This window comes from Lepisosteus oculatus, chromosome 9 (assembly GCF_040954835.1).
Source record: "Lepisosteus oculatus isolate fLepOcu1 chromosome 9, fLepOcu1.hap2, whole genome shotgun sequence".
Classification (NCBI taxonomy): domain Eukaryota; kingdom Metazoa; phylum Chordata; class Actinopteri; order Semionotiformes; family Lepisosteidae; genus Lepisosteus; species Lepisosteus oculatus.
Window position 1 is genome coordinate 28,798 of NC_090704.1, and position 26,956 is coordinate 55,753.

The 26,956-nt window shown below is 41.5% G+C and overlaps 3 long non-coding RNA genes across 13 annotated transcripts; 2 read left to right on the forward strand and 1 right to left on the reverse strand.

Annotated features, from left to right (window-relative positions):
* Positions 1–26,924, reverse strand: LOC138241158 (uncharacterized). Of its 11 annotated transcripts, none has more exons than XR_011190345.1 (12): positions 13,799–13,900; positions 13,425–13,556; positions 12,891–13,310; positions 10,973–11,113; positions 9,201–10,810; positions 7,366–8,604; positions 5,963–6,954; positions 4,558–4,737; positions 4,022–4,276; positions 2,273–2,447; positions 1,921–1,962; positions 1–1,623 (listed from the first exon to the last, which is right to left on the reverse strand). It is a non-coding gene; the product is annotated as an uncharacterized lncRNA (long non-coding RNA). The 11 variants fall into 11 exon arrangements; XR_011190340.1 differs by having other exon boundaries at positions 4,022–4,737; positions 9,201–9,649; positions 10,005–10,810; positions 13,799–13,899; XR_011190343.1 differs by having other exon boundaries at positions 4,022–4,737; positions 7,366–7,530; positions 8,307–8,604; positions 13,799–13,899.
* Positions 16,166–19,095, forward strand: LOC138241157 (uncharacterized). The gene is made up of 3 exons (XR_011190337.1): positions 16,166–16,256; positions 16,383–16,509; positions 19,006–19,095. It is a non-coding gene; the product is annotated as an uncharacterized lncRNA (long non-coding RNA).
* LOC138241159 (uncharacterized) lies at positions 17,295–18,280 on the forward strand. Its single transcript, XR_011190349.1, has 2 exons — positions 17,295–17,383; positions 18,049–18,280. It is a non-coding gene; the product is annotated as an uncharacterized lncRNA (long non-coding RNA).
* Positions 26,925–26,956: the final 32 nt, after the last annotated feature.

The window sequence follows — 26,956 nt, forward strand, 5'->3', positions numbered from 1 at the left end:
GATTTATTTAAAGTGACTGGTACATAAATAGGATAACATGGAACTAGAGTAGTGCCAAATAAAAGAAAAACAAAATGAGGCTGGCTAATAGTGAGAAAGCCAACCAAACAAAAACCCAAAACACTCAGGTCTTTGGCATCTGAAACCCTGGCTAACCTTAACTACCCCCAGCCAGCCATAAACAAAGGCACTTGCCCATCCTAAACTAGTGTTTCTAATACAAAGACCAATGTACCCGACAACTTCAACTACGTTCACTTCAATACACTAGGGAACTACAACCAAAAGCAAAAAACAAAAGATGACAAAACATACTACAAAAGAACACAAAGGTTGATAACATGTTAGGACAAGGTAATTGCAAAAAAGTTCACACAAAAAAAAAATGAAGCCAAAGCTAGACAAAAAAAACCCCAAAGTAAAACATGAGAACTGAAGAAAACCAAAGCCGAGCCAATCACAACCAACGACACCTTCATTCTAAAAACCTCTACGTTACAAAGAAAATAAAGTACATTTTCATTTCTACACAACTGAACAAGGCACAAACCACGAAGGGGCAAAATCTAATAACTTTCATAAACCCAAACCATTAAAGTTTTATGCTTTACATTGTCAATGCCCAAAAATATATACCAAAGCTTAGATGCCTAAAGAATGCTAATAAACATCCTCTACTTACATCAAATGTACCCAAAAAGTAGGACCTGAACCTCCCCAGTAGTAAAAAAAAAACAATTGTTAAACCAATCAATTAGGGAGCAAAATGTCCAAATAAAAACTAAATGAAAAAGCAGATCCAGTGGCACAATGTACTTAATATAATTAACAGCAACTTATGTTGATGGTGGTGGTACAAGAAAAAAAATTGGTACTTTTTTTATTAACATCCCATACAGACAAAGACATTCAATAGACGAGAACATTCTCTGGCAAAGTATTTACAAAGCCACAACATAAAACAAAAATCCTCTCCCATGACAAGAGCTTTCTGTGCAGGTACCAAAAAAAGAGCCACACTCCGGTAAACTTTTCCTAAATGAGTGGATGGGATTCGTTTTCCTTTTATTCATCCCTACTTAATAGGTTTAATTCACTTTTACTCTACAGCCAAGGCAAGATTTATCTACATGTGTGCACCCATGCAAATAAATCATTGCTTGACCTTAGCCTCTCAAACTCTTTTCAAAATGGCTAAGAATGTGCAAAGTAGCTACCAAGTTACAAAACTTGGAACTCTTTCCGTTTCTGCACCAAAAGTCACTGTCTCCTCCCTGCCAGGTGGCTCAGGTGCTGGAGTTACAAGCCAAGGTCCTAACAGCCATTACAAGGCTGGTGTGCAGAGATTCACAGCTCCTGTTGGACCATCAACAGCACCTGAACCCCTTTCCAGCCCACAATTAACCCAAAAAAGACCCCCCCTCATTTTTTTGCCTGTCATTAGAAACTTCTACGGCAGCTTTAATGATCCTCCGATGTGCCCATTGGATTCTGGGATGGGAACAGATTCATCAAGATCTTCGCAGACAGAACCCACTACCCAGTCTGCTGCATCTGGGCTCCAGTCCTGGTGAAGGTCTTCTTGGCAGCAAAGGCCTGGTCATCCCCCTGACAGCAAAGAACCTGAAGAAAAAAAAACTAGACCGAGTCCTCTGCACTAGTCAGAAATAGTCCAGCCTACATTTCCACTTCAAACACCCAGTTTGACCTTAACTACTATAAATGTTCAGTACTACCTTTTCAGGACAAGCCAACAAAACCACCCTAAAATGTGATAAAGCAAAAACAGTGCAGAACTCAAGTCCATTTCTAATACCTTGTTTAAAGCATTTAACATTCCCACACAAGTTCCCAAAAACAGCCAGTTAAACCTCTCCCTTCCCTCAACCTTGAGGAACTAAATTGTTCTTGAATACTTACCAAGGACATAAATCCACTTGCTTCTCCTCCTAGGTGTGCTAGCTTAAGACAAGACAATTAAAACAGTTAACATTCTCAAAAATTCAATTCCTCATTAAAAATGCAGGGTTTCAGATTCCTCCACATTCCTCTGATAACAGGATCTTTCATGTTCATTTAATGTGTAAAAAAGTTGTTTGTACTATACAACTCCCATGCACATGCCAACAGCTGCCTAACCAATATACTCAATTATCTAACTTGACATGCAATCTCCACAACTGTACCTCAACAAAATCAACATATACCCAAAGTACTCAAATGAAACCCCCAAGTACCCAGTGTACTCAAAATGAGAACTTGTCTCACTCACCTGACTGGATCCTCTGATGCTGCCTTTAACTTGCAGTCTTCAGACAAGCACACCACTCTAGCAGACCTTCACTGAAAGACCCCAGAGACCAGCCCCATCTGTGCTCCACTCCTGGGCGATGAAAGGACCTCCCTCTGAAGCCCAAGCTTGCTCATCTCCTCTAGCAGCATAGAGCCTGAAATGAAGAGAAAGATTCAGACCAGGTCCTCTGCACTTAGAAACAGTCAAGCCAGCATTTCCACTCCCAACATGAACACAATGCAGCACCTGTCCAGGACAAACCAACAAGAAAACACCCAGCAGAGAGCCAAGAAAAACCCCCTAGTCAAGGGTTCTTGGCACAGGATCCAGTGCAGTTCCTCCCCTGGGAGAAGAGCAGGTCCTGTGCCAACACCCATCAAGAGAACCTGGCTGACATGTGGTCTCCACAGAGCTGTAACCAGCAAGAAATCAAACTGAAGTTAGCAGCTGGTGTGCCAAGTCACCATTGTACTGCTCGGTATTTAAGTGATTTATTTACATGTGTGCACCCATGAAATAAAGTCACATACAAAAGCACTGATTCCATCTTTTAGAGCCAGAATGACAGCCAGTCAAGTGCACATTAGTATACAAATACCTCAACCAAGCAGGGAGGAAAAATTACCCAGAAGAAAGTCAAAGAAAAACTACACCACTATGACTCTAGATGTTTAGCACATTAAAGCATAATGTGCTCTGCCAGAAGATAAACAAGAGCTTAACCAAACCAAAAGGAGCTTTTTACAAAACCATTACAAGCAAGGACAAAATTAAGTGTTTATATGTGTCCTTGCTCTCCACCAAGACAGCTATGGGAAAACTGCATCCTGTGGAAAAAAAAAAAGAATCAGACCCCCCCCCCACAGTCATTTACATCGAAGCCAAAAAGATAAGGATAACCGATTAAGCAGAACATGATCTATACTTAAAATGCAAGATGGGTTAGGAGTAAACTAATCAGGCAGTGGGATAATTGGATTACTCAGTTTACTCCACTTCTGGTGATGAGAGGTCATCCATCTGGGAGCAAAAGCCTGGTCAACCCTTCTGGCAGCAGATAACCTAGTAGACAGATTCTGTTATGATCCTCTGCACTTAGAAACAGTAAGAACAATTACTCCCAGCTCCAGTTTTGTACTAAACGTCCAAAATGTTTGTTGTAGCATCTGTCCAAGATAAAACAGGAAAAACACCCTGCAGAGAGTGAAGAGAAAATCCCCAGTCAAGGGCTCTTGCCACAGGGGAGGGATCCAGTGCAGTTCCTCCCCTGTGAGGAGAGCAGTTCCTGTGCCAACACAACGCGAGTACCTGGCTGATATGCTGTAACCAGCAAGGAGTCTACGGAGGAGGCTGTTGGTGTGCCAAATCACTATTGTACTGCTGTGCATCAAAACCAATTTACATGTGTGCACCCATGAAATAAATCCGATGCAAAGCAGTAATTGCCTTACAGAGCCAGTCAAGTGCACATTAGTATACAAATGCCTCAACCAAACAGGGAGGAAAAATTACCCAGAAGAAAGCCCAAAAAAGCTTCACCTCTAGAAACAGTTCAGCATGTTAAAGCGTGACGTTATACACCAGAAGAGATCCAAGAGCTTAACATGTAGCCTACACCAGAAGAAACTTTTCAGCTTCAGTAAACAGTTCTAACAAGCAAATACTAAAAGGTTATATAGCATCAAGTTTGAAATGGATAAGGTTAGACCGGAAAAGAGTGAAACTCACCTCTGCTCCAGGGACATGTCCTCTATTACACCACCCTTGCACCTGCTCCAAGATCCATGTGCATCCAGGAATTTCAAGGACTGCTTGCAGCACCTCTTCACTTTCTACTGTTCAAACCACAGACTTCATTGCTTACCAATGGGCATCAACCAGTCACACAGCTGGTATCCAGTGAGCTTCCTCTGAGCAGGGTTCTCCAAGCCTGTCACTGCACTGTGCCTTCAGCTGGCCAGGAACTGCAGAGCACTGATTGAACTATAATCAAATGCACAGATCTGCATCACTGCTGACCCATCTCAGGAAAAAAAGCTACACTTGCACCTCCTCTACTTACCTTCAAACCCACCTATACCTAGGCCTCAAGAGTGCACCGATTAGAGTGAGAGCAAATAACATATCCACACCGAAGATGAGGGTTACAGCCCAAGCACGTCGTCAGGCAGTAGGATGATTGGTTTACCCACCACTCTTTCCACCTTATTCAGAGGCTCGGGACTTTCTGTAGATGAGAACTTGAAGCAGGTGGATCACCTCACCTTACTCAGGACAAAGCTAGCCTCCTCTCTTCTGAGCTGGACCATCATGCAGCATGGCATCATGGACACAGACACCATTAACATGGACAGTTCTGGATCTTGTTGCAATACTCCAGGACAGTTCTCACCCTGGACTTAGATGCTGTTGCTTCACTTCCTTGAGATTAGCTTGGATACTGGCTGAAACCAGAAATGAAAACTAGTCAAATCGGTTGCAAAAGCAAAAAAGTAGAAAATTTGAGACACCCAATTAAAAACCTCTAGCTTAACCAACTGAGCCTTATAACCAAGATACATGATTGTTACCAAATCCATTTAAAGTAGTTCACCACGTAGATGTGCTGCACATTCAAGCACAACTTACCCATCATTAAAATCCAACCACCACTACCGAAAAACAGAACTGATTATGCAAAGCTGCATATCCAAATAAAATAGTAATTGAAATTCAATCTTTTTAAAGAGACCCTAAAAATGCATACCTAGTGCAGCAGAATTTTTGCCTTAAACTCAATTTGAGACGAGCCACTTCTGATTTTGCAAAAGTAACAAAAATTCAAAAACAGCAAGGATCCACAGCAGTATGAGATCAAAACACTATCCATCTTCAGTACCAAACCGCTACAGCCTTAACCAAGGTGAAAAGGCTTTAGAGCTTAAACAAATTAAACAATTGAAACAAGAGTACATAGTACTCGAAACTGATTGATAGGGCACCATGTGGATTGAGGTCTTTGAGCTGCATCACACATTTGACCATCATGGAGAGAATACTTTGAACACATACCGATTAACCCATGGTCAAACTAAGCCTCATATTCCTCAATGACTAGAAACACCTTTAAAAAAAGCTTTCTAGAAGATCAGCAGAACCACTTAACCAAGTTTCGTAGCCAGTTTTACACCAATAACAGGTTTGTGCTCATGGTTAAAGTACACATCCAGTATAAGAAAGTCCAACAGTCTTCATGTAGCTCTCTCCCTCACAAGGCACAGTACACAACCACTTCTAATCAGCTGGAAACTCACTCCCCTTTGTGCACTAAACCTCTGACAGGACTGTGCTGGACATTCACAGAATAGTCTCACTGGGTAATCAGGAAGACCCCATACTCTTAGTTCCCCCTTTAATTTACTTAATTCACTTCTAAAATTTCAATGTAAGATTTAGTTACATGTGTGCACCCATGAAATAAATCTTACATACTGACAATTCTCTAATTTCCCAGTCATACCATAAACAATTTTGCCAAATCCTCCCCAGTGCTTGCACAACACTTTCAGTATTTGACTTCCATCCCCTGATTAACCAGTACTTATGCTACAGTGACACTTTATCATTAAGGCTAAAAAAAAAAAACAAAGAACCCCAGCAGCTCCAGGCTACATCAGAGTCCCCTCTTACCTGGAACAAAGTCAACTTTGGCTCAATCAGCCAGGTGGCTCAGCTGCTCCTGGGAACAACCATCAAAAGGCTGATGTGTAGAGCACCAGTCGGAAAAGAAAGCTGCTCAAGTGGTGTCAAGCCCACAGCTGCCCCACACAACCTCCCCAATCTACTCTTGAGTGGTAAGGAACTCACTGATCTGACTGGGTCTCAGACATGGTATTTCACTGTTTGAAAACATCTCCAATGAGTCTCGAAGAGGAGGAGGCTGCTGGTGCTACAACTGCTTAAGCAAGAAACATCAAAACAAAAGCCTACAATAAAGAAACCCACAGTTCAACAGGAAGCTAAACTTGCCCAGTGAATCCCAAAACTAAGCCTAGTACAAAAGTGAAAAGGCATTGCATTTGGAATTTGCTAGCAAGACACTCACACCTGACTCCATATAAAGATGCTTTCAATAAAACACTATAGTTTGATATTTCAGTCATCTTTGATTTGGGAAAGTGTAGAGAACCAGTCACAAGGTGCAAAATGCCAAAACTCACCAATGATTAGACAATGTTCTGCACAACCTTCCCACGTGTTTAATACTCACAGAACACTCCCGATATCCTTTCGGACAGCCAATACTATTCAATGGAAGCGTCCATCAGCACTCTTTGCATTCAGGTGGACAGGGACTGGGGAGCACAAATCACAGCATTCCACCCCAAATCACAGAAACATTCCAGAGACCAAGACACTCTTCTCTTGAGACTAGTAGCATCTTGTCTTCAACCACTGCCACGTGCACCAACTGTAAAAGAAACAGAACTAACCACTCCCATCCTCCACACAGAGGGGACCAGGTTGTGCTGTGTAGGCTGCTCCCAACTTTAAAAGCTCTCCTCACACTGACCTGAATCTCTCCTTTGCTTACCTTCAGCTCACATTGTTCACTCGGCACAGCCCAAGTTCACCAGCAGTAATGCTTCCTACTCCCCCGTTCTCAGTCTGACAGCTGTCACCTGCTCATTGGAATACACAGTGTAAAAAAAGTATTTCAACATCACTATCTTGCATCACAACACTGGCTTGAATACTGAAGATGCCCAACAGATTGCTACAGTTAAAATTAGTTGCAAAATCAAAAGATTCTCAAAATATTCAAATTTCCATGCAGTAAACTAAAGAATGCTTGGCTTTCAGATTGTCCTGCATCTCTGACCCTGATTACAGGGTCTTTCAACTTCAAGTACAAACTAGAAGTAGCCAAGAATTTGTCATACAACACTATGTCCCATGCCAAAAGCCATCTGCCCAGTACACATAAATATACCCCATACAACAGTCTACACAATTGTACGTGAACCCAGGTATATGTACTGTACCCAATGAAAATGTTCCACATGTAGCTAGTGTACACATTGTAGTCAAACCTGAATCCTCTGATGTTATCAATGACATTCAGACTTGGAACAAGCTCCCCACTCCTCCAGTAGACCTTCATAGAAAGAGACCGGCCCCATCTGCGCTCCACTCCTGGTGATGAAAGGTCTTCCCTCAGGAGCACAAGCCTTCTCATCCCTACTGGCAGCAGAGAGCTTGAAATGGAGAGAAGGATTTAACCCAAGTCCTCTTCCTTTCTTAGAAACCGTCAAGTCCGCATTTTCACTACCAACAGGGTCCAAGTCAAACCAACAGGACAACACCCTGCAGAAAACAAAGGAAACCCCCCAGTCCACTGTCGTGCCACAGGGGAGCAAGTGCAGTTCCTGTGCAAACACCCATCAAGAGAACCTGGCTGACATGCCGTCTCCTCAGAGTTGTAACCAGTAAGGAGTCCGATTCATCAGGTCACAATTGAACCAAAGTGATTTATTTACATGTGTGCACCCATGAAATAAATCACATACAAAGCACTAATTTAGTCTTTGAGAGCCAGAATGACAGCCAGTCAAGTGCACGTCAGTGCCTCACCCAATCAAGGAGCAAACATCACCCAAAAGAGACAAGACAAATCCAAAATTACACCTCATTTCCAAGTGGATAGCATGTTGCAATGAGGTTCAAGAGTTTAACACTAAGCCTACACCAAAAGTACCTTTTCCTCCATTGTAAAATTCTTACAAGTGAGGGGGTTGTTTGATCAATTTGGACTAAGCAACATGAAAGATATCCGAAAGAGAAGCTCACTCACCAATACTAAATGGTTAGAGCATCAAATTTGGTTTGGATTAGGGAAGACAGGAGAAGAGTGAACTCACCTCTGCTCTGGGTAGTGCAACTGTTCCAAGATACATGGGCATCCAGGAAATGTAAGGACAGCTTGCAGCATGTCTTCGCTCTCCCGTTTTAAAGTTCTGCACTTTATACTCACGGTAGGGCATCAACAGGTCACGCAGCTAGCATCTTTTCGGCCAGCCAGTGAGCTTCTTCGAAACAGGATTCTCCAGGCCTTTCACTCCACACTGTGCATACAGCTGGCCAGGGACCGGGAAGCACATCACTGCTGACCAAATGCACAAAAAGTTTGACTTGCAACTCACCTTTACCTTGGCCACATGGGTGCACTGATTGGGTTAGGATCAATGATCAGGTCAGCATTGAAGGTGCAGGTTATAGGTTAGGGTCAGGAATTTCAGGCAGTGGGATGATTGGTTTACAGTCTGTGAGTCCTAACAATTTAAGCCGATAAAAAAAAAAAATTGAGCAGATGCATCAACTCAGCTTTATCCATACAATTAGTTAATTCACCACATAAAAGGATCAATGATCACTAAAACAAAACACTATTTTCATCCAATAAAGCTCAGGGCTACAGTAAATCTGATTACACTGGCTTGCCAAAAAAAAAATCTAGAAAAATTAAAACCTCAAAAGAAGCTATTACTCTTACCTACCACAGTAATACTAACATTTTAAAAGTAAAAAACCACCACAAATCACAGGAGCGTCTTCACCTGCTGCAGCTGGGAACACACTGGCTCCAGGGCTGCCTTATAAAACTCCTCAGGGCGATTAACAGGAGCCAATCCCAACCTGTGCTCAGTGTCCCACCCCCACTGTTTCCAATTCAACACAACTGCTTCCAATGACTAAACTAGCACTTACCACCTCATCTGTTAATCAGATGAGATTTGGATAATTAATGGACTACAATCAACCATAGAGAACTTTCCCACCACTATTAATCCATTAGTTATCTCAAACTAAAAAGGAAATTAACCTTTATTTAAAGTTAGACAAGACTGGAGGAACAAAATTACTTAACCATGTGTTCAGCTTGGGAAGACTAGAGAAGTATGATATCTGAAATATACTTGAAGTAAAGCAGAAATATTAACCAGTACAGACAATTCTTTCCATATGACTTAATTACATGCAGCACTTTATGGTCCCAGGAACTAGCATGGAAACTGCTGAGCAAGAGACTTTAAGGCAGAGGTCTTAAGTCTGAAAAATTCCTTATCTGGAGCAAGCACAGCACTACCCATTGATTCAAACCAGTTTTAAACTGATACAATGCATGTAAAACCAAAAGATTCAAGCAGGAGGTGTCCATTCGCCTTAAGCTCACATCTTCTACCACTATATGGGTACAGAGTAACAGATTCCACTCTTAGACTCCATCACAGATAAGTACAATTGACACATCTGCATGTTGTCACACCAAGTCCTTCTGGACCCAAGGCCTGCTCATCCCTTCTGACAGCAGAGATCCTGAAATGGAGAGAAGGATTTAGTCCAAGTCCTCGGCACTTTTCAGAAATACTAAGGAAGCTCAACCCCAAATCCAGGATCGCGCTGAACTTGCAAAGTGTTCAGTATAGCACCTGCCCAGGACAAGCTAACAGGGAAACAATGTAGAGAGCAGAGAAAACCCCCCAGTCCAGGGCTCTTTAAACAAGGAAAAGATCCAGTGCAGTTCCTCTCCCTTGAAGAGAGCAGTTCCTGTGCCGACACCCATCAAGAGAACCTGGCTGACATGCCATCTCCTCAGAGCCTCAACCAGTAAGGAGTCTGCAGTGTGCCAAGTCACGGTTGTACTGCAGTGTATCCAATGTGATTTACTTACATGTGTGCACCCATGAAATAAAATCCCATACAATGCAGTAATTCAGTCTTTGAGTCAGAATGGCAGCCAGTTCAGTGCATGACGGTGTAGGAGAGCTTCAACCAAGCAGGGAACAAACCCAGAAAGAAAGCCAAAAAGGTTTAACACATTAAAAACCATGTCATTTGCCACCAGAAGATATCCAAGAGGGGGGGTTGGGTGAGTGAAACCCACCTTGTCTCCAGGCACAGTGTCTTTCTAGACACTACCCTTCCATCTCCTCCAAGATCCATGGGCATCCAGGAAACTTGAGGACAGCTTACACCTCTTCACTTTCCCCACTGTTCAAAGCAGAGGACTTCCATACTCACAAATGGACAACAGGTCACAAAGCTGGTATCCTTTTAGCCAGCCAGTGAGCTCCCTCTGAACAGGATTCACCAATCTTGTTTCTCCACACTGTGGATTAATCTTGCCAGGGATTGGGAAACACTGATCATTGTACTAAAATCAATTAACAATCCACACCAAAAGATCTTGACCTACACCTCCCCTCTACGTACCTTCAAACTCACCTTTACCTTGGCCACAAGAGTGCACTTGAGTTAAGAGCAATAATTGGATCAGCATTAAAGACTCTGGCTGACTGGATTACTGACCAGTATTTTCTGCAAACTGCCCATCACAGAGCAGCCAAGGTCAGGGATTCAGGCAATAGTTGAAATAGACACAGCCTTCTGCTTCCTCAACATTCTTCCTTTGACACGGCAGACGTCCAGGGAAACTGGATCCTTTTGCAATATTCACTAATGGTTGTCAACAGCTCACTAGAATAAACATGTAGCACCAAACAACAACAAAAACAACAATGAATCAAATTCAGTGCATCCAACTCAACTCCACCCCAATCCTGATGGATCACGGATCCTAACCCTCAATGCTGGATCCTTACTGGCTGAAAGAAAAAAACAAATCTTTGTCCTGCTCACCCAGGACATAGATGCCCTTGCTTCTCTTCCTTGACATTAGCTTGCAAGCTTCTGAGGCAAGAGATTAGAATTCTTCAACTTGCTTCCCCGTGCCACACAAATACTCAGATCTTTAGGTCAATTTACAGAAGACTAACATTCCTAAAGTAAAGGGGAAAAATAGTTAATGGAAGATATTTTTCCCCATCTGGACATAGGGTACATACAAGTACATCTAATGCACACCTAAATAAAACTACCAGTACTTCTACATAAAAACAGTAACAAGTTTACAGTACAGAGAATTGACAGACATTTCAAAGTTGTATACCCAAACAAATAGTGGTGGACAATGCTTTAAGAAAATGCCTCAACACACAACGAAAGAGGTGCAGTACGTTTGCATTTACTACAAAAAGAGCAGAAAGTCCCCCCCCACCTCCGAAAAAATAATTAGGTTCCACAGCAGTACAAAACCAAAAACACTAACCATCTTCAGTACCAACAGCAGCAGCCTTGACTGGAGTTCCATAAGAGGGGAACGGTTTGAGTTTTAACACTTAAAGTTGATTTCAGCCTTCCAGCTACAGCATGCTCTATACCATTAGGGAGATTACAGCTTGTACATATGCAGAACAAGCCATTGGTAAAACTAAACTTAACATTCCCTAATCAAGTCATTCAAGTGTTCTAAGAGGTGTAAAAATAGAAATAGTTTACTACCATAGTATCTTGTATGGTCACAGGTCAATACACAGGAGCCAAGGGAAAAATATGCAGTATAAAACCAGTTTAAACAGGAGCACAAACAATGAAGTCCTCCAGCACAAGTAAGTTTCCATACTGCTCTCTCTCCCTTCTCACAAGAGAATGCATACCACTTCAATCACCTAGAAACTCATACCTCCCCTTTCTGCACTAAACCTCTGACAGCATGGCTTTTAGTGCAGATAATGGGGAAAAATACAGCCTCACTGGGCTAAATCAGGAAGTCCACCTTACACTAGACTGGAGCATAGGTTTCCCCATTTTTTAATTTAATTCAGTTCAGAATTTCAGTCAATGTTAGATTTATTTACATGTGTGCACCCATGAAATAAATCTCTCATACTGTGAATCTCTATTTTTCACTGGTACCCTTAGCAAAATAATTTAGCCAGATCTTTCCCTGTGCTTGCACAACACTTTCAGTATTGGACTTCCATTCCTAATTTACCACTTCATTTAAGTTAGAAAACAAAGAACCCCAGCAACTACAACTAAACAAAGGCTGTAAAATCAGGGACCCCTCCTGCCTGGAACAGTCAGTTATAGCTCAACCAGCCAGGTGGCTCAGGTGCTCCTAGAAACAGCCACCCCAAGGCTGGTGTGCAGAGTGGCAGTCAGAACAGAAAGCCACTCCTACCTTTGAAGGAGGATCAAGCAATGTCAAGCCCAGAGCTGCCCCACACACAGTCACCCCAGTCTCTACTCCTGGGTGGTAGAGAACTCACTGAGCAGCTCTGACAGGGTCCCCTAACAGCTGTTGTCTTGGTTTAGTAACTAAGAACTCCTCAAGCAGATCTTCACTGAAGAGAAACCACCCAGTCTACAGTGTACCACATCTGCACATTCCTGGCAAATAAAGGTCATCCCTCTGGGAGCAAAGGCCTGGTCAACCCTTCCAACAGCAGAACCTGAAGTAGAGATTTAGATTTGATCCTCTTCACTTTGAAACGGTAAGAATTTTTACTCCCAGTACCAGTTTAGTACTATACATGTACAGTATATACAGTATATAGTACAGCACCCAGAAGATAAGAAAACCTACACCTCAAATTAAACCAACACTCAAACATGATAGAAAAGTCACCAGAAGTCTTCCAAAACTAACACTAAGCCAATTCTTAAGGGTAAAAATAAATACATAAAAAAAACAGGATACAAGAGTGAAACTCACCTCCTCCTAGACACTACCTTTACAACTGCTCAAGATCCATGGGCATCCAGAATATTCAAGGATTGCTTGCAGCACCTCTTCACCTTCCACTATTAAAACCACAAGACTTCAATATGCACAGGTGGGCATCAACAGGTCACACAGTGGGTATCCTTTTAGCCAGCCAGTGAGCTTCCTCTGAACAATTCTCCAAGCGGTGTCTCCATACTGTGCATTGAGATGGCCAGGGATTGAGAAGCTCCGAGTACCGCAGTGTAGTTTAACTCACAGACAATCAGAACTACTGCTGAACAGCCTTATAAAAAGCTGGTCTGTGCAGTTTCCACACACCGTTCCAACAAAATCTCATCTGGAAACTCCACCAGCATCCTCTCTCAAGTGAATGTGCTCATTGTCACCATCTGCCTCTCAGAACAGCACCTGAAGGAGACAAGGGCAGCAAAACACTGATGGCCACCCCACTGCCACAGAGAGGGGACCGGAACAAGTGCCATACAGACTTCTCCCAGCCTTAAGAGCTCACCCTGCACTGACCTGCATCTCCAGTTTTCTACAGTTCAGCAGAGACTGGAACATCAGCATGTTGGACAGAGAAGGGTCTTCCCTGATGTCCCAGTGAAACTGTCAAGTCAGGATATAAAGCCTTTCCTGTTGCCAGTTTGAGCTCTAGAGAAGAGATCACAGTATTTACCAACAAGAGTTTCATACACCAAAACAAAATGTATAAGTGTTGGGGAAAACTAAAAATTGTCTAAACCAAAAGCAAATAGAGACTTCACACTAATCTTAACTTCACTCCATACTCTCAAGTATTGACACTTCTTAAAGTTTTTAAAAACACATCTTTGCAAAAGCTTTACAATTCTTCAACAACTCCTGGTTAAAAAAAGCATAGCAAAATAATTTACCTTATATAATATGACATTAAAAACTAACAACCACCACTCTAATAACATAAAGCCTCTCTTTTACCTACTGTAGTAAGAGACAAAGAGAGCCAGACACCCACCCTCCTGGGCTGCCTTGTTATAAGCCTCATGATGACCTCACGGCTGTAGCTAATTCACCAGGGGCCAATCCCAACGGCTCCTCAAAGGGCCACTACCAAACCCCCAACGCTCCTAATACAACACACACCTGCTTCCAACGACCAAACAAGTACTAGCCAGCTAACCTATTGATCTCTCATCCCAAAGCCAAATTAATTTCCAAATGACTACCAAGAACACTTGTTAAATAGCACCCTGCTCCTGTTATTCAATTAGTTGCAGTTTCTTAGTGATTAAACCACCTTTTTATCCCTTCAAATTTCACTCATAAATGGTGAAAAGTGACTTGAAGCCAAACTGCAAATTATTCAAGATCCTTAAAATGTCCTTAATATAATTAAATTAATATATATTATAATATATATATATCCACACTGTATATCACATATATAAACACAACATGTTTGGTTGTGTAACAAAACATAACTGCAACCTTGATATTAACTTAACATAAGATTTTATTTGGTCAAAACCATTACTAATCACACAGAAAAAAAACACAAGAAAAAATAACACTCCTACACTCCTGAGGAAAAAAAAAACATTAATTAAAAAAGTTAATTTATATGACAAATGAACATGGTGGGAGTACAATAAGTAATGGTTGGGCTCTTAAATTTCACATTTATATCTGCAGATGACTAGAAACTCATCTCTCCTACATATGTGTGTGTTTACAAGGCTGTTTTTTTATTCAGTTCAGTTCATTTGTTATATACACAAGTACAATTAAATCCTTATTCACATGTATGGTCCTATAAAAAGACATTAAGGAACACCCCTTTTAACTGTGGGTTAAACCTGTTTCACAGCCACTACGACTGTCACCTGTGGATGCTCTGCTCCTCTGTTTTTGCTACATTCCAAGGGGGAGGTGCCAGCCCTGCTCAGGGTATAAAACAGAGGACTCCCTTTACTCCTGTTTCCATTCAGTGGTTCAGAACAGGGGTGAGTACAGGCTGCTCTGTGGGGTAGAATATGTTCTTGAGATTTGCTTTCAGTTTACAGGGCTGAACTAGTTGGCTTTTCACTTTCCTGGGTTAAAGGGGACTACCACTCCTGGACTGGAGCAGCAAGTGTTTGTATTGTTGCTAAATACTGATTTAAATGACTTTTTACAAGGTTGTTTTATCAAACACTTGATTATGACCATTTAGTTTGCATTCCTATAATAGTATAATAATTATATTTCATAGGTAAAATATAACTAGTATACTTTTCTTGATTACCTGGTAGAAAGCAGCTGAGCTGCATGAAGCCATTTCTGGTGGACTATTGATATTGTAGGTGGGTACCTGCATCAGCATGTGCAGTCTGCAAAGGAACAAGTAATATGCATATTCCATGCTGAAAAGAGAAGAAAGAAAACACATTTCAACTGTGAAGCCTTCTTTTTGTTTCCAATTGATTTGGGCTTTTTTTTTTGCTTGGAAAACTGGTTTTACTCAGGTTTCTTGTGGAGGTGCCAGCCCAGCTTAAGGTGTAAAAAGTCACTGCTCCCGTGTTCATTCAGCATTTATAAAGTGGTGACATCTGGCTGTTTTTGGGACAAGCCTCTTTGTCAAGTGCTGTTTTTCTCTAGTTGACTTTTTTAATGAGTGGGGGCTCTTAGATTCGTTCACTTGGCTGGTTCTAGTAAACTGACTGGAGTGCCTGTTCCTGATGGAAAGGTCAGGATACTGTGAGCTGGGTAAGTACACTGTAGCAGTGTCCATTTTCCTTCATGTGGAATCCTTCTGTTAAGCTATGACACTTTCCACCTGCCCACCAAAGTGAGGGTTTCCCAGTTTACTGAAAATAACTTTTCCTGAATCTTGGGAAACAATTCCAGTGGCTCTTAACTCTAGAGAAGTGGTTCCCAATCCTGTTCCTGTTGACCTTGTTTCAGCTCAGCCCTTAGTTACACAATCAAATCCTTCATTGACTTTGGTTTGTTCCCTGCTCTTACTCATGTTGGAGATTTAAAGTAATATATTGTAAGTTAAATAAAGTCCCAAAGGTGTGCAGGTCACCAAGACTTGGAACTACTGCTATAGAGCATAGATACCCCGTCTTGGCCCGACAAACTTACTCTTCAGGTTTTCCATGTTTTTTTAAAGAATTGGCACCTAATGAGCAGTGTTAACCAGAGCTGCTGTCCTTGTCCTTCATTTCCCAGCTGGAATGAACCAGGGTTTGGGAAGGAGGACCCGTGGACCCCTGTGGAGTGTGATCCTGAGAACAGGAGGTGCTGTACTCCTGCCATTGTGGGAGTCCCAAACAGTGCTTAGCCACATCACGGAGGCAGACGCCTTGGGTTCTTTCAATAAAGGGCTGGGTAATATGCTTATGTGATTACACAAAAGCTGTGTACCTCTACCCTTGAGAAGGATAGACTATGGCTTTGACTACTAAGCTTCAAATGGCCTATCAATAGTATCCCTTTTCCTTACCTCATGTACAGCATCAAACCCTGGGAGGTGGTTCATCTTCAGTGCTTCTGTCATTTTTGCAAAACGTGATGCAGAGCTTTCTTCCTGGTGCACACTGTTCTTTAGTAACACTTGCATCTCGTGTAGAGCATGGAAAAGGTGAGTAAATGTACTAGTTTCCCTGAATCACAGATTCAACTGCACAGGTTATAACTGTGTCATACAGTTTACAACACACTAGTTTGTGCCAAGTTTTGAACTATAATGGCATTTTAAGTGATTGATTCATCAATGGTGTAGTTTTTTAATCTGTTACTGTCTTTTTTTCCATAGGCAAGTGTACTATTCTAGGTTTATAAAAGTTATAAATCTTACCATCTTACTTGGGTGCAGCATGTAACACTGCAAGTGTTAATCCATGGGCACAGTACTGCAATTAAACTGGGGGGGGAAGTGGAGGTGAACGCTGGACACATTCCTACTGGAATAGTGCTCTATAGGCAATATTAAAATTATCTTCCAGTTTTAAGGCTCAGCAGTGGAAACCAATCTATTGTTCACTTTGCAATTAACTCTTTCTTGTTCCTATACAACCAACAAATGTGGACAGCTTCCTCCTCAAGCACTTACTAGTTTAAAACATAAATTTTTAGCTGCTGTGGTACTAGTAATACATACCTACTACCTGCAACTACAACCAGCATGTGGTGGCGGTGCCAGATGAGAAAAAGTGTCACAAGTAGAAGTTCACACCCATGTCTTCTCAGGATATAATCTGGAGTTTAACTGTCTGCCTATGCATGCTACAAGCCACCAGTCCTTTAAAATGGTAACCGTATCATTGGTTAAATGATTGTTTTTTTTTTATACAGTTAACTGACTGTTTTAGAAAAGAAGCTTTTCCATTGCCTTTCCAGTCTGACCTTACCAGAATCTCACTACTCTTTACAAAATCCACAAGGTGGCCAAGATCAATATTGTCTTCTGGATCTGTAGCAGCTTCACATGTGCACCTCAATGAAGGCTGACATCAGTAAGGAGGAATTGAGACCCAGTTTAATTACTGCAGTTTAATTTAGATCTCCTGTACCTATTGGGTGGAAGAAAAGTGATTTTTTTTGTGGAAGTGATTTCAAAAGCTAGGGCAAAGCCCACAGAGCTCAACCAATCGTTGACAATGTGGCAAGTGCTTTACCTCAAATGTTTGTCTTCAGAGTACAAAAAAGTATGAGAAAGCAGTTGGGGGAAAAAATACTCAACTCCACTTACATATTAAAATATACCTTCTTCCACTGTTCTCTTTTGCCCAGTCCCACACAACCTTCCTTAAAATACAGGAGAAATGGTTTTGCTCAGAATGTTCATGACTAGACTAACCTATCAAGTTTAAGTTGTTTTCTGATAGCAGTAGGTTTTGCACCATGAAATTTGAAAATGCTAGATGTAAGTAGGTTACCTTTTTTCAGAGAGAAGTAATGTATTTATACATATTGTGAATTTTAAACATACAATTAAAGAGTGTGTTTGCATTAAAGCTTAATTAAAAATATTATGTGCGATAGCTTATGTAAAAAGCAAACAAAATATTCAAAAGTGGATGACTGTAAAAATTAAGGTACAACAGAGTTCCTCACGTATTCAAGCCTGGGTTCAATTTTAACTTGGCAATATCACTCTACACTGCATCTCCTGTTCCAGTTTGCTCTTTCTCCAGGCCTTCACTCTGCACTACAGCTCCCAGTTCCAAACCTGCACTCCAGTCTGCACTGTGGTTCCTGGCCTTCGCCCTGGAGCTCTGGCCTATTTTCTGCTGGTTCTCTTGCCTGAGTTTCCAATCTACGTTGGGAGGCAGCCTTCATCCTCTAGGACCCCAGGGCTCCTCTAGTGCAGGCACATTTCATTCTTACGTCAATGTAAACCATCCAATAAAATTAGCAGGTCTCAACCAACAGACTCACAAGTAAACCAGAATGAACAGTGGAAGAAGAGTATTGAGTGAGCTATCATGATCCTCACTGCCTATTCAACCATAAGACAAATCTCTTAATGAGCACTAGGACTGGCTAAAGAAATTACTGTTGTTAATAAGGTCCAAATTATAATTGCTAGACTTGGACTATGCAGAAACCGATTTAAAAAAATTGAAGTGATTGTCCAAAATTTGAGGTTCCAGAGGCTTCACTTCTGCTCAAAGTGACTGGGGTGAGACTTTACTGAGAACCCTGGGCAGTAGCTGTGGTTTTAGAGCAAAGCCATGAAAATACAGCTGGATGCTTCATTCACACATCCTGCTATACCATGGTAAAACCAGAAGGCATTAGCTCATGCTGAAGGATCTATAACTAGTAAGATGACAATATTGTAGGACATTTTTGCCTTGTTGTTTGGAGATAATGCAGTAAAATTCCTGTGAAATCTGTAACAAACACTCCCAGTTTATCTGGTGTTTATCCACCCCTCAAATCTTCCTTCTCCTCAGCCTTGATCCCATAGACATGTTTAAAACCAATAAACAGGCTACCACTGTAGGTGGTACTCAGTCTTAAGGTGTGTTATACAAGGTTACAAGAACAATGTTTACAAGTCCAATTGAATTATCAAGAGTGTGAAAGTTAGATAAGAGTTTTAACTGCAGTTTTGTCTTTAAACTTGAAGGTATCATCTCTGGAACAGAAGGTACTATGCTCACTGACCTCCTGGGACCATCAGGACTACACACCAGTGGGAAAGCATTTTGGCACAAACAGGCATTCAAAGGGTCTGAAAAAAGGCATCATAGTATTTCCAAGAGTAACTTGGATAATCACCATCATGGCCTGCCTGCACCACCCAAAAAGACAATTTTTCCTGTTCAAACAAGTTTGCCTACTTGTGCCACTGTAAAATCCTGGGAAGGTTATTCCGAAAGGAGCAGCTCTCCCCCTGTACTGTTCTACTTAGTTCTGCAGGACTGAGGCTACAAATCAGCACAATAAAAACTCAGTCAAGACCTGGCTGTGCCTTCTTGTTTCATTAAAGATGGACACAAGTAGGCAGGTTTCACATGCAAAAGAGCACAACCAATGAACAAAGTTCTGGACTTTAAATCATGCACTATGTACAACCAGAATTAGTCCTGAAGTGTGTAGAAGAACAATAAAAAAATAAATATGACACTGTGGACAGTAATGGAACAGCACAATCGTGTTCCTCAGAAGAACCTCAGATGGCTTTTGATAGATAGATACTTTATTGATCCCGTGAGGGAAATTGCAGTGCAACAGCAACTTAACACAGACACAGTGTAACGAATTACATAATAATAGTACAATACATACAATACAAGAGTTACTCACAGTCCGGACACAGAAAGAACAAACTAGAACAGAACAGTACACAGAAAAATCGTATCACACATATGAATATAAATATAGATGTAATGCACAGGTCCCTGGCATATATTGCACAAAAAACGGTTGTAAACGTGGGAAAAAGAAAGAGAACAGATCACTGTCAATGTTGCCTCTGGCCAGACGCAAGGTGGATGTGTTGTACAGTCTTATGGCAGAAGGCAAGAACGACCTCCTGTAGCGCTCCCTGTTGCACCGTGGATGAATCAGTCTATTGCTGAACGTGCTCTTCATTTCTGCAAGCCTGTCATAGAGGGGATGGGAGAAGTTGTCCATGATGGCCTCCATTTTGGACATCGTTCTCCTCTCAGCCACTACCTCCAAGGGGTCCAGGTCAGACCCAATGACAGAGCTTGCTCTTCTGATGAGCTTGTTCAGCCTTTTAGAATCCACTGCTCTAATCCCAGAGCCCCAGCACACCACTGCGTAGAAAATGGCACTCGCTACCACCGACTGATAGAACATATGTAGCATCTAACTACACATTATTCAGAAATGTATGTACTTGAAAAATAATTGGTACTGTTTCATCACCAACTTACAAATCCTTTTTGCAATCAATTTCAGTGCGTCTCTTATACCAGCCACACGAGACAATGAATCACTAAGTGGATGTTAAAGTTTAATTTATCCCATATTCCTTCTTCCTTATATTTTTCCACTTTTTGCACAAATTCAGGTAATTATCTTTTCTTGAATTTCCTGGAAACTAGTTAAAGAGATCAAAAGCTCTTGGGATCCTAAGAGGTGACCACTGCATTTAAACTTGAAAGTTTTTAATACCATAAACCGATATTGCACTAACCGGGAGCATTTCCAAATCCTACATGAAAAACAGACAGCTCCCCTCTTTCCAACACAAGCACAAGTCTGTTACAGATGGCTGCATTAGACTGTTTTCCGCACATCAAATGCACTCTGTGCAGAAAATTAAATTGCTTAAGTTGATGATGTACAGAAATAGACACTGTGTACAGTACATCTTTCCAGACCCTATTCCGCTGTTCAGCCAGATCCTTCTCCCAGATAAACTCAATCGCATGACATGCTGATGTTCCAGAGATCCTGTTAATTCAATATAGTTGACAGGCTACATGTGTATAAGTTTTAAGTACACCTGTGAGCTTCTCCTCGATTCTGACGCTTTTAAAGTGTGAAGAGTGTTTTAAGAGCTGCACTGTGAGCTGCAAATCAGTTTTTGTTTGATTACATTTTTCATCAAATACACTCTGCTGAAAATTAAATTGCAGACGCTTATGATGAGCAGAAATAGACACTTTGTAATTCAACATAGTTAACGGGCTACATGTTTATAAGTTTTAAAGATCCCCGTAAGCTTCTCCTCAATTCTAACAATTAGGTGAAGAGTATTTTTACAAACTAAAGTCCAGCTCATAGTTAGTCTTGAAAAAAATCTAGGAGCGTTACTTGGAGACTAAACAATTCTATGAATATTTGTGGATGTAATAAATTAAGATCTCTGTTGCAAGATGACAATATCCTCGCTGTTACAGTATATTGGAATTCCTCATTTGTAAAATGGGTTGATTGGAAAAGCAAATGTGGATGCTCCCGAATAAATATTGTATAACTAATAAGGTTAAGGAGGTTTCATACAAAATAATTAATCATACTTACCCAGATGAGACCCTTGTTGTCCAGCGATTTAAAATTGAGATAAGTGATAAATGTGTTTTATTGTGACATTAGTAACTTTTCTATATTTATTTTGATTATGTCCCATGGTAAAACCTTTCTGGACTAAGTTGCAAATTATATTAAAAAATAGACCAATATTTATATTTGCTTTGAAGAAATAGATGGCATGTTCAATCTCAGCCCCATCGAAAACGATACAAAAATATCGTTTGTAACTTTATTAGAATGGCACATTATCATGTACACAAAATGAAATAGTCTGGGAAAAATCCTATGTTTGAGCATTTTAATATGGATGTAAAGGAGAATCTGCAGACTGTTTCAAATTGTAAAAATATGAAAGCGGTGCAGACTTCAATTTGTTTCACCTTTTTATAATTTGTATTTATTTTATAATATGTACCCCTGTGATGCTTTTGTCTTGAAATGTTATCTGTACTCTTGTTTGTATTGTGTTCGATAATGCTTACATATTTTTTAAAATGAACTATTAATAAATAAAATTTAAGAACTAAAAACTATTAAACTTACATTCTGTTAACGGTATTTTAAATTTAAAAAGTTTTGAAGGTGAAATTTTGCTTAATGGCCACAAGGTGGCGCCATTGCACTATTTCTGTAAGAATCAAAATGTATTTTTCCAGTTTAATTCCACGGATCGGCCAACAGAGGGGGCACTTCTCCTACTGCTTCTATTGAATTCATAATAATTGCTTTCACTTATATCGCGCTTTTCTTTACGGGAAGATGTGATGAATTATGGAAAATGAAGCCTGTGCACTGTGGATTTGAAAACTATTTTAAGTTTCATGATGGATGAATTATGAGAAAATGTTACATTGTCTGGTGGTATTTGCAATATTCTCAAAATATACAACAGAGCGACATCTTAATCTCACACAACAAATATTAGAAGATCCTTCTTTTATACCTAAAAGCTTTCAGATGTTGAACAATTAAAATATTGCTTGCAGGAATCCAATTACTGTTATGAACTTTTTACAAGCTAATTGTCTGATTTAATTTTAATCTTATGATATTATGCATAATGGTAATGTACCATTGTTGTATTTTATTATTGTCATGTATGTTTTATGTTTAAGGTTTTGATGAAAACAACAAATTAGCTTCAGGACACTAAAGATGAATTAAATTATAAAGTAGATAATTAAATCATAGTATTGCAACCATATTTACTGGCAACCACACTGTCTAATTTTGGTGCTGCTCTTAATCTTGTCAGTTGGGTTGCTGATTTCCTTACAGACAGAACTCAGGGCCTAAGAGTCAACCATACTTCGTCTCAAGCTGCATTCTTGCACAAATGCCTCCCGAGGATCTATATTATCTTCCTTTCTCTTTGTTCAGTATACAATTTGTACGTTATTACCAGTCAAGTAAGACACATTTGCAGACAACTGTTATTAGTTTCTTGCAGGCAGATGTGTAGGGTCATGGGCCAACTAGAGAAGATTTTGCCACCTGGTGCAAACAAAACTACTCCAAGTAAGTTCACTGTCAGCTCAGCTCAGCTCTGGGCATCAGTGTGGTGGACTGTGCTGTAAGAGTGCCTTCACTGTCAGGCCCCACTCGGATCAAGAGAACACAGCAGCACAGGGACACACTGACACAGCCCAGCCAGCTGCATGACCTGCACCAGGCGTAGATGGACTCCAAACAGCCACGAATGCCAAAGAGCCCTAAAGACAAACTTCAAACAAAATAAACTACATTTCAAAACTCAAAGAAGGCTCCACAGCCAAAACATTGTTTTCTTTCGTCTCTTTATAGCAGGGAATAAACCCATTACTTGATCCCTTACATTTCAAAACGCTCTGTATCAAACCAACAAATCGTTCATAAATTTAAACCATGTTTTTGAGAAACTAGCCTTAAAATCAAAATGACTACATTCATATGAAACACACTCAGAAACAATATCAAATGGATTGATACAGAGTGCAGAAACAACTGAAGAGAACTACCAGAACTAAAACACCACCACACCACTCTGAACTGCGCCTCAGATACTGTGAGATGGTTGGACACTACATGCACACCCTAAAGAAGATAAGCACATACACAAACAGACAACTCTCAGACCATGAAAGAACTGTGGCCAAGACACAGTCAACAACACCTGACCCAACTGCAGCTCAGACCTGCAGCAAAGCCTGCTCAAACTCCTCAACCTTGTCCTGACGGCCGGCTGTTTCCCTGAGGCCGGGAATCAAGGACTGATCACGCCTGTCTGTAAGAATGGAGACAGACTCGACCCCAACAGGTACCGAGGCTTCAGTGTGAACAGTAATCTGGGGAAGGAACTCTGTCGTATCTTGAATATCTGATAACCGGCCCTCCTTACTGAGCACAATGTCCTGCATTAGAGTCCGACTGGCTTCCTACCAAACCGCCACACATCCCATAACATTCACACCTGGGCTCCGATGGCCCATCTGGACCCAGAACAGCAGAGCCTGGCACCGCTGGAGCAGCACTGTCACACCTGGGCACTGCCAGCCCATCTGGACCCAGAACAGCAGAGCCTGGCACTGCCACACCTGGGCACTGCCAGCCCATCTGGACCCAGAACAGCCTGGCACTGCTGGAGCAGGACTGTCACACCTGGGCACTGCCAGCCCATCTGGACCCAGAACAGCAGAGCCTGGCACTGCTGGAGCAGGACTGTCAGACCTGGACACTGATAGCCCTTCTGCGTGAGACCAGAGTCATTGGTTCCCAGAACAGATCCAGATCTCAGGAAAACAGTTACAACTTCACAGTGAACAACAACACTTTGAAACACATACTTCTAACAGACAATCAGTTCATCTGGGAGTTTTCCTGGCAGTGAAGTCACTGAAGGATAAGGCACACAGGGCTTTCCATGGCAGTAAAAAGAGGCTCTACAACATCAGTCCCCCAAATACAATTGGCTCTGAATATTCAAAAGTGCAATCGAACCCTTTACCCTATACTGCAGTGAAGTGTGGGATCCCCTCAGTGAGCAAGATTACACTAAATGGGACAAACAGCCTGTAGATACTCCATCCAAAAGAGTAAAAACATCCTCCAAACTGGAATGCTACAGAATCCTAAACAGACGATCCACACAATAAACACTAGCTGGATATTTGACCAGGCTAAGAAACAGCAAAGAGATACAGACCCTGTCAAGTACAGGTTCAGAGACACAATCAGGCCAGAGCAACTGGCTGACAAAGACCCGAATGCCCAGAGAGGACAGGCTGTGCTCCCATTGCCGAAAGAAAAAAAGGAAAGAGAGATACACTTTCTGCCGCACGGTGAGAAATATTCTGGCACAAGACTAACATTATTCACCAATAAAACAGATCATATCGCAAACCTGTCAGAATCAGAACAATGTCGAGTCCTGCTGGGAGAGAAATAATACAGTGTGTGATCTCCTGTCCCAGCCTGAGGAACAGTGAGCCTGTCTCTCAATAATAATAATAATACAGTGTGTGATCTCCTGTCCCCAGCCTGAGGAACAGACAGTGAGCCTGTCTCTCAATAATAATAATACAGTGTGTGATCTCCTGTCCCCAGCCTGAGGAACAGTGAGCCTGTCTCTCAATAATAATAATAATCCAATGTGTGATCTCCTGTCCCAGCCTGAGGAACAGTGAGCCTGTCTCTCAATAATAATAATACAGTGTGTGATCTCCTGTCTCAGCCTGAGGAACAGACAGTGAGCCTGTCTCTCAATAATAATAATAATACAGTGTGTGATCTCCTGTCCCAGCCTGAGGAACAGACAGTGAGCCTGTCTCTCAATAATAATAATACAGTGCGTGATCTCCTGTCCCAGCCTGAGGAACAGACAGTGAGCCTGTCTCTCAATAATAATAATACAGTGTGTGATCTCCTGTCCCAGCCTGAGGAACAGACAGTGAGCCTGTCTCTCAATAATAATAATACAGTGTGTGATCTCCTGTCTCAGCCTGAGGAACAGACAGTGAGCCTGTCTCTCAATAATAATAATAATACAGTGTGTGAACTCCTGTCCCAGCCTGAGGAACAGACAGTGAGCCTGTCTCTCAATAATAATAATACAGTGTGTGATCTCCTGTCCCAGCCTAAGGAACAGTGAGCCTGTCTCTCACTAATAATAATACAGTGTGTGATCTCCTGTCCCAGCCTGAGGAACAGACAGTGAGCCTGTCTCTCACTAATAATAATACAGTGTGTGATCTCCTGTCCCAGCCTGAGGAACAGACAGTGAGCCTGTCTCTCAATAATAATAATAATAATAATAATAATAATAATACAGTGTGTGATCTCCTGTCCCAGCCTGAGGAACAGACAGTGAGCCTGTCTCTCAATAATAATAATCCAGTGTGTGATCTACTGTCCCAGCCTGAGGAACAGAGAGTGAGCCCGTCTCTCAATAATAATACAGTGTGTGATCTCCTGTCCCAGCCTGAGGAACAGTGAGTCTGTCTCTCAATAATAATAATACAGTGTGTGATCTCAACAGATGACTCTTGGGCATGTGCCTGTGTGTTGTTAGTTTGTGTGCTTTTCTATATATTGCCTGCTGCCGTGAAACACATCCACCTCGGGGATAATGAAGACTCCCTCTCTCAAGAAAACACAACGCATCTGAAAATGACTTTTCTACAAATGTTTTCACTCCTCTGGTGTCAAAGTACGGCATCTGCAGGAAGGGGCGACTTGTCCATCCATCGTCCAGCAGGCCCACTCTACAGCACATTAGACAGATGCCTGTGAAATCAGCACCTTCAGGCTGCTTTACAAATATATTATGTAATACAATGCGTATTTTTACGGTCACGTTAACTTGCACTGTTAGTGTGTGTTGTGAGTTCTGGTGTGAATGAAACATGGCTGCTGTGATCAAATAACATTCAGAGAAACTCCAGCTCTCAGTGTTTAAGAATATTAAACCTTTACTGACCACAGTGGTGTTGAAAGCGAAGCTCCACTAATGTCTGTCAGGAGCTCCTCAGAGCCTCAGCTGCAGAGACCGGCCTGGAGACGCCCATCCTTCTGACTTGAAACCTGACAGGTGATGAACAGGAAAGGTTTTTACTCGTGTGTCGGGACACCTGGAGTGACGGACTGGTTGGCATTGCAGCCCTGGCTTTCTCCTCAACTGGGATACGATCAGGTGGGGATTTTGTTTTCCTGGGGGTTTAAGTGGTGCACCTTGACTTGCAAATTCGTTTTTACTTTATGACAGTTTTTTTTAGTTGTTTTAAAGAACTTACTGTTTTGATTAGATGCATCAGAGATTGTGACTCTGCTTTTAGCTTCCCATTCCTTCCAAACAAAGGGTCTTCTGTTGTAGAGAACAGCACAGCATATCCAAAGCGAAGCGGGAGGGGACTGCAGTCCAGAGAAACCTTTAATTTTACAAAGAATGGAGGCAATTTCACACCTCTGGTTGTGCCAGAGGGTCCTCAGTGGAAGAGATACCAGGGTCCCCAGCACTGCTGTCACCTCTTCTGTACTCCTCCTATGCTAACAACTGTGTATCTACTGCTGTGAAAGGAATCAAGTCTGCAGATGAT